Genomic DNA, 7500 nt, shown 5'->3' on the forward strand with positions numbered 1-7500 from the left:
TATGAAATTCATAAACAATATTCCGAGTGACCAGCACAGAAGCAGCCGGCGCCCAACTGCGAACAAGGTGAGCCACTCGGCCTTCGTCTCCCCCGGCCCCTCCCCCTCCCCCTCCCATCATCGCTCCACCTGCTATCGTCAACATGATCCACCGCTCCTCTCTCTCTCTCTCTCTCTCTCTCTCTCTCTCTCTCTCTCTCTCTCTCTCTCTCTCTCTCTCTCTCTCTCTCCCCTCCTCTCTCTCTCTCTCTCTCTCTCTCTCTCTCTCTCCTTCTCTCTCTCTCTCTCTCTCTCTCTCTCTCTCTCTCTCTCTCTCTCTCTCTCTCTCTCTCTCTCTCTCTCTCTCTCTCTCTCTCTCTCTTTCTCTCTATCTCTATCCTCCCTTTCCTCCCCATTCCCCTTCCCTTTCCTTTACCCATCCCCTCTTGCCTACCTTAACCTCCCCTTCCCCCCCACCTGCATGTGTCCCACGCTCCCCTCACCCCTTCCCTCCCTCCCTCCCTCCCTCCCTCACTTTCCCCAGCCCCCTCTTCCCCTCCCCCCCTCTCCCCTCTCCCACAACCGCACTCCAGAGCCATCGCGGAAGTGCTGGTAACTTGGCCCAGGTTTTTGCGTACGTCGAGACATCTTGGGCTGTCACGTCCTTACATGGGGGAGGGAGGGGGGTGGGGGGACTGGACGGGATTGGGGGGGAGGAGTGGAGAGAGGGGAAGAAACGGGGGAGAGGAGGAAAGAGGAGTAGGGGGAGGGAGAAGGGGTATGGGAAGATGGGAGGGATGGGAGGGGAGAAGGGAAGAGGAGAAGGGGTGGGAGAAGATAGGAGGGAGTGAGGAAAGAGGATGGAGAGAAGGGTGGGGAAAAGGGGTGAGAGGAGAGGATGGGAAAAGAGAGGAGGAAAAGATTGAAGGAAGGGGTGAGTCAAAGGAGGGATAGGAAAAGACGGAGGGAGAAGAGGGAGAAACAAAAAAAACAAAAAAAAAAGGAAGCAGAAGAAGGAGGAAAGAAGACCCATGATAAGGGTAGAATACAGAAAGAAAAAAAAAAAGAAAAAAAAAAGAAAAAGAAGACGAGAGAAGGAATAAGAGAATACAATTTTTTTTTCCCTCGTCTTCTTTTTAGAGAAACAACCTTTTGCCAAAGCAAAGCCTAAGAGACGTGGCGGAATCTCATGATGTCTTCTAAAAGACAAGCTTTGATTACTAATTTTCTAGGAGTTTGAGTTTGATGAAAAGATGGGAAGGGGCGGCGCTTCGGTCTCGAGGGGCGAGGGGGAGGGGGGCTTTGGCGTAGGAGATGTTCAAGAAGGAGACGTTGGATATGAAGAGAGAAGGATGTGGATGAAGGAGATGTTCAAGAAGGAGACGTTGGATATGAAGAGAGGAAGATGTGGATGAAGGAGCAAAAGAGATGTTTAAGAAGGAGATGAGGGTAAGGAAGAGAGAAAGATGTGGATGAAGGAGCAAAAGAGATGTTTAAGAAGGAGATGAGGGTAAGGAAGAGAGAAGGACGTGGATGAAGGAGCATAGGAGATGTTCAAGAAGGAGACGTGGGAAATGAAGAGAGAAAGATGTGGATGAAGGAGCAAAAGAGATGTTTAAGAAGGAGATGAGGGATGAAGGAGCATAGGAGATGTTCAAGAAGGAGACGTGGGAAATGAAGAGAGAAAGATGTGGATGAAGGAGCAAAAGAGATGTTTAAGAAGGAGATGAGGGTAAGAAAGAGAGAAGGACGTGGATGAAGGAGCAAAGGAGATGTTCAAGAAGGAGACGTGGGAAATGAAGAGAGAAAGATGTGTTTGAAGGAGCAAAGGAGATGTTCAAGGAGACGTGGGAAATGAAGAGAGAAAAATGAGGATGAAGGATAAAGAAGGAGGGTGAAGAAGTAAAAGAGGATCAAATCTAAAGAATTAGGGAGAAAAGGAATAAATAAAAGAAAGGGAAAGCTATAATCATGAGTGACAGGAAGGGGAATAGACGACGAGGGTGAACAAGAAGAAAAAAAGGGAAACCAAATAAAGATGGAAATGAATAAAGAGAATATCAAAGAACTTGATAAAGGAAGGTGTTTGGAATAAGATGAAGAAAACAAAGCATAGATTAAAGCTCCATTGGACAAGTTTAAGACAATATACCTAGTAGTCTCAACAAGCGAATCTATCTCAACTCAGATCGCACGCAGAAAATAAACACGCTAAGATTTGCATCTCTAATCGCTCGGCGGAAATACAGATCGAACGGGAATTATGAAAATTAGCAATATCATATTTTCATATAATTCATATTCATATATTCATATAGTTTTACGTTGTCAAACAGGGTATATATAATAGTTTACCATATACGCATTATCCAAAGATAAAAAAAAGAACTATGGAATTAAGAATGACATCTTTATATCATGTATTTTCTTATTGTATTGTTTCTTTTTTTTTCAAACATCTTTCTTTGCATATACATTGATTATCTCCATTTCTTTCTTTGCAATATCGTCGTGAATACAGTATCTCTTCAAACTGTAGTATTTTGTGCTCTTATCATAAGCATCTCATATCATTATATGCTCTCATATTATAAGCATATCATTACAAGTGTTCTCTTTAATGTTCCCTTTATCACTGTCTTTTCATTCTTCCATGATATCTTCGTTTTTTACGCAGTCACCATCGGTACCATATCATTATCGTGATAGTGTTTATGTTATATAACATTGTGGTCAATCATCAACATTATCTCATGTCATCAGTCACCATACCACCACTGTCACCATATCTTCGTCGTTATCTTACGCTACTGTGACGCTTCCATCACTATCACCAAGTCACTGTATCGTCACTATCATCACATCCTCACTGTCACTATATCTTAGAGGGAGCTTGACATATCCCCAGTATACCATCGACCTCACCATATCCCAACCGTCAGCATAACTTTGGCCTCACCATACCCCCACTGTCAACATACCCTCGACCACACCATATCCCCACTGTCAGTATATCCTCGACCTCACCATACGCCGACCGTCAGCATATCCTCACTGTCAGCAAGAGCTCGAGACCACACCCCTCCCCCCGACCGCCCCTCCCCGGCCCTTTGACCTTCCTCGTGCCTTCGTCAGCGTGCCTGCTGCACCGCCTTAACAATGCTTGGCAACCTCCCCCTACGCGTCATCACCTTAAGTTATAACATCAATTAGTCTCAGATTAGGGTATAAAACGCTGATAATATCTGTCATAAACAATTATTTCTCGAGTGCCCTTCGACCTCGATCGGCGCTTTTCCGAGGCCCTGTGGAACACCTGCTTTTAATTTCCGACACGAAGTACGTGAATCGATATCAAGAGGGGGGTGGGGGGGGGAGAGATATTTGATACTAATCGTTAATCACGGTGATTTTCGGAGGGCGGGGATAGGGGGGAGGGGGAGGATGTGGGGGGAGGGGGAGAGAGGAAGGGACGAGGAAGGGGTGAAATGGATGTGGAAGAGGGGGGGAGGCGGGGAAGAGGCAGTGAGGGTGAGGAGAGGAGGAAGGGAAGAGGAAGGGAGAGGGAGGAGAAGAGGAAAGGAGGGGGAGGAAAGGAAGAGGCAGGGAGGGCGAGGAGAGGAGGAAGGAAACAGGAAGGGAGAGGGTGGCAGGGAAGAGGCAGGGAGGGTGAGGAGAGGAGGAAGGGAAGAGAAAGGGAATGTCAGGAGAGGAGGGAAGGAGAGGAAGGGAGGAAGGAGTGAGAAGGATGTGGAGGAAGGGAGGTAAGACAGAGAGGGAGGGAGGAGGAGGAGGACTGGGAGAGGGGGATTAACATGTAAATTTGCGACAGGGAAGGCGGTCCATAATATAATTTCCCCCATTTTTTTTCCTTAGTCCGGGATAATAGTTGTTAAATCCGAATTTATGATCCTTGAAAGTTTCGATCGAAGATATGCATCGAGGAACCTGACCTAACCTTTCCTTCGGGATCTCGGCTGGGTTGGCGTTGAGGAAGTCTTGGTTCGGGGATGAAGTCACTCGGGGCCTCAGCGAACGTGTTTGGAACGTGTTTATATACCATAGACCGCGGCCGAAGAATCGAGGGCGCACTGACAGGATTCGAGTGATTAATTAAATGGGATTTTGTATATATATATATATATATATATATATATATATATATATATATATATATATATATATATATATATATTGTTAGAGGGGCGTTTGATTATCATTATTATTATCATTAATAAGTTCTCTCTCTCTCTTCTTTTTATTATTCTTAATAAGTTCTCTCTCCCTCTTCATTCTATTATTCTTAATAAGTTTTCTCTCTCTCTCTTCTTTTGTCAAGGATTTTGGTCTTAGTTGAAGGACTGATGTGTATTTCCTTGTCTCTGTTAAGATGTTTTTTGTGTTTAGTTAAGGAGAGCTGTAAATCTGTTTCTTTTATACTGAATGTAACTTCTTTCTTTTTGTTATCCCATCTACAATCTTCCCCCACGATGCTCTACTGGTTTAATCATATTGATAATAAAAATCTAACTAGCGCCATCTCATTTTACAAACTCACTTCTTTGCCGCAATCCGCTTATTATGACTCCACAATTAAATGCTTTTACACATTTACCACCTTACTTTTACTACTGCACACACTACTCTCGCTAACCTCCTCCACATTCTTCTCAAATACCAGATTATCCAGACCACATAAAAATTACACATCACACATCACCACCACCATGACCATATTAATCCAACACATTTTTCTCATATCCTAAACCACATAGACTATATAAGATGTACACATCACACATCACCACGAACACGAACATCCTCAACACCACAGACACATCACCTAAGTTCACCACATCTTTCACCAACACCCAACCACATAAAACTAACACATCACACATCACCAACGTTATCCGCAACACCACTAACACATCAACACTAACACATCCCCCGCCTCTAACATATCCTTCTCAAACACCCAACCACATCAACCACATAAAGTCTATCCATCCTACATCACCAAACACCGCAGACATACCGCCCATTTCTTAAGTTCACATCAACAGTCTTCAAACACATCATGCTCACACGCTAACCTTTATGCACGCTACTCCCTGTCTCACTCCGAAGGGCTATTCACACGCAGGCAAATCTTTGTGTGCTTCCATTAATCAACATCACTGCCGTGTACTACCTTCAAATTTGTACAGATTAGTGCGTGTACACGAAAATGCCTCGAGACCCATTTAATTTGTACATTCAGCAAAAGTCAAAAGGAGGTTTTTAGTTTTGAATGTTACAAAAATACGTATAAAAATATTGTTTGTTATAATATAATTAGTCATATGAGGACTAATCATAGCCTGTAAATATTTTCAAATCAGTATCAATATTATTATAAATAATAATAAAACTGACTCTCATTATTCTCATTTGTTGATGTTGGGATCGTTCTTGCTTCTCCTCTCTCTCTCTCTCTCTCGCTCATTCTCTCTCTCGCTCATTCTCTCTCTCTCTCTCTCTCTCTCTCTCTCTCTCTCTCTCTCTCTCTCTCTCTCTCTCTCTCTCTCTCTCTCTCTCTCTCTCTCTCTCTCTCTCTCTCTCTCTCTCTCTCTCTCTCGCTCGCTCTCTCTCTCTCATCCGAGGTTCCACTCAGGGATTATCGCCTTTTTGAATCCTGTCTATTTTTTCGCAGACAAAAAAGACCTATAACCTATAATCATCTTTAAAAGAGATGCCAAATAATATTGAATAGTTATAATATTATTAATAAAATGATTTGAAGCTAGTCGAGACACACCTCCAAACGTTTTGCGTGCAACATTGCTGTTATTTGCGAATGCGTGCACAGATTGAAGCGCTTGTTAGACGTGTGATAGGGAGAACAAAACACGTGTGTGATACGCCCTTAACACCGGAGAATGTATTGCATTGAGGGCGTGAGATCGAGAATAGGGACAAGAGATCTGTTGGGAGTTTGATTATCCTTCCTTGTGTGTTGCATATAGTGTTGCAAGTGATTCGGCAGTACGTTATTAGCACATCGTTATTCATTTGTGGTTTTGGAAGCCCGCATAGAGGATGAAAATGGTAATGAATATTGCAGGTATACATGTATACATACATACAAATATATATATATATATATATATATATATATATATATATATATATATATATATATTTTTAGATAGATAAATATATATATATATATAGATATGTGTGTATATATATGTATATGTATGTACATATATATATATATATATATATATATATATATATATATATATATGTATGTATATATATATATATATATATATATATATATATATATATATATATATATATATATATATATATATAGAGAGAGAGAGAGAGAGAGAGAGAGAGAGAGAGAGAGAGAGAAAGAGATCCCAACATCAACAAAACCCCCTACCAAAGTACCCCTCCCTACCGCCACCCCACCCCCTTCCCCCCTTACCCTTACCCTAACCCTAGCCCTCACCCCTCCAGCCCCTCCCTCACCCCCTCCACCCCCCTCCAACCCCCCCTTCAGCACATCCCAAAACAAGAGCCCCGTCCACTGGTCCCTCACACCTGGTCCCTGGTTCGGAGTCGCGCCCGCCGCCCATGCGATGCAGTTCGGGGCTTGGATGGCGTCACCCACACACACAGACGCGTCGCCGGAAGACCAGTGGTCGTGGTTGGGCGTGGGAGGAGGAGGAGGAGGAGGAGGAGGAGAGGAGGATGGAGGATGGAGGAGAGGAGGATGGAGGATGGAGGAGAGGATGTGGAGAGGGGATGGGGAAAGGTAGAAACAGTGTGACTAAGGACACGGGATAAAGGACGGAGCAAAGAAATAAGATACGTCAAGAATAAGAAGATAAGTGATTATAGGTGATAGTAATGATACTGCTACTACAAAAGATTAGAAAGAGAGAGAGAGAGAGAGAGAGAGAGAGAGAGAGAGAGAGAGAGAGAGAGAGAGAGAGAGAGAGAGAGAGAGAGAGAGAACCGGGATAAAGAGGAGAAATGAATAAGATGAGAAGAGAAAGAGAGAGAGAGAGAGAGAGAGAGAGAGAGAGAGAGAGAGAGAGAGAGAGAGAGAGAGAGAGAGAGAGAGAGAGAGAGAGAGAGAGAGAGAGAGAAAGTGAGAGAATGAGAAAGAGAGAGATAGAATGATAGAGAGAGAGAGATAGAATGATAGAATGAGAAAGATAGATAGATAGATAGATAGATATAGATAGATAGATAGATAGATAGAGATAGATAGATAGAGAGAGAGAGAGAGAGAGAGAGAGAGAGAGAGAGAGAGAGAGAGAGAGAGAGAGAGAGAGAGAGAGAGAGAGAGAGAAGGCGAGAAACAAACCAACTCTAAAACTTAAAAAAAAAGTGAACGTCAACGAAAATATTCCAAACGGAAGAAACGAAATTATAGGACTGAAGTAGAAGAATTCGTCCGTAGATGAAGGACTAAATAAAAAAAAAAGAAAAAAAAAAGAGAGAAAAAAACAAGCGAAT

At 43.0% G+C, this 7500-nt stretch overlaps 1 protein-coding gene across 1 annotated transcript in view; it reads right to left on the bottom strand.

Annotated features, from left to right (window-relative positions):
• The window catches only part of grh (grainy head), a gene marked incomplete in the record, with an annotated part of 654215 nt that overhangs the window by 231070 nt on the left and 415645 nt on the right, over nucleotides 1-7500 (bottom strand).

The sequence above is a fragment of the Penaeus japonicus genome, unplaced genomic scaffold, assembly GCF_977035675.1.
Source record: "Penaeus japonicus unplaced genomic scaffold, GWHDUDI00000001_assembly GWHDUDI00000016, whole genome shotgun sequence".
Lineage (NCBI taxonomy): Eukaryota > Metazoa > Arthropoda > Malacostraca > Decapoda > Penaeidae > Penaeus > Penaeus japonicus.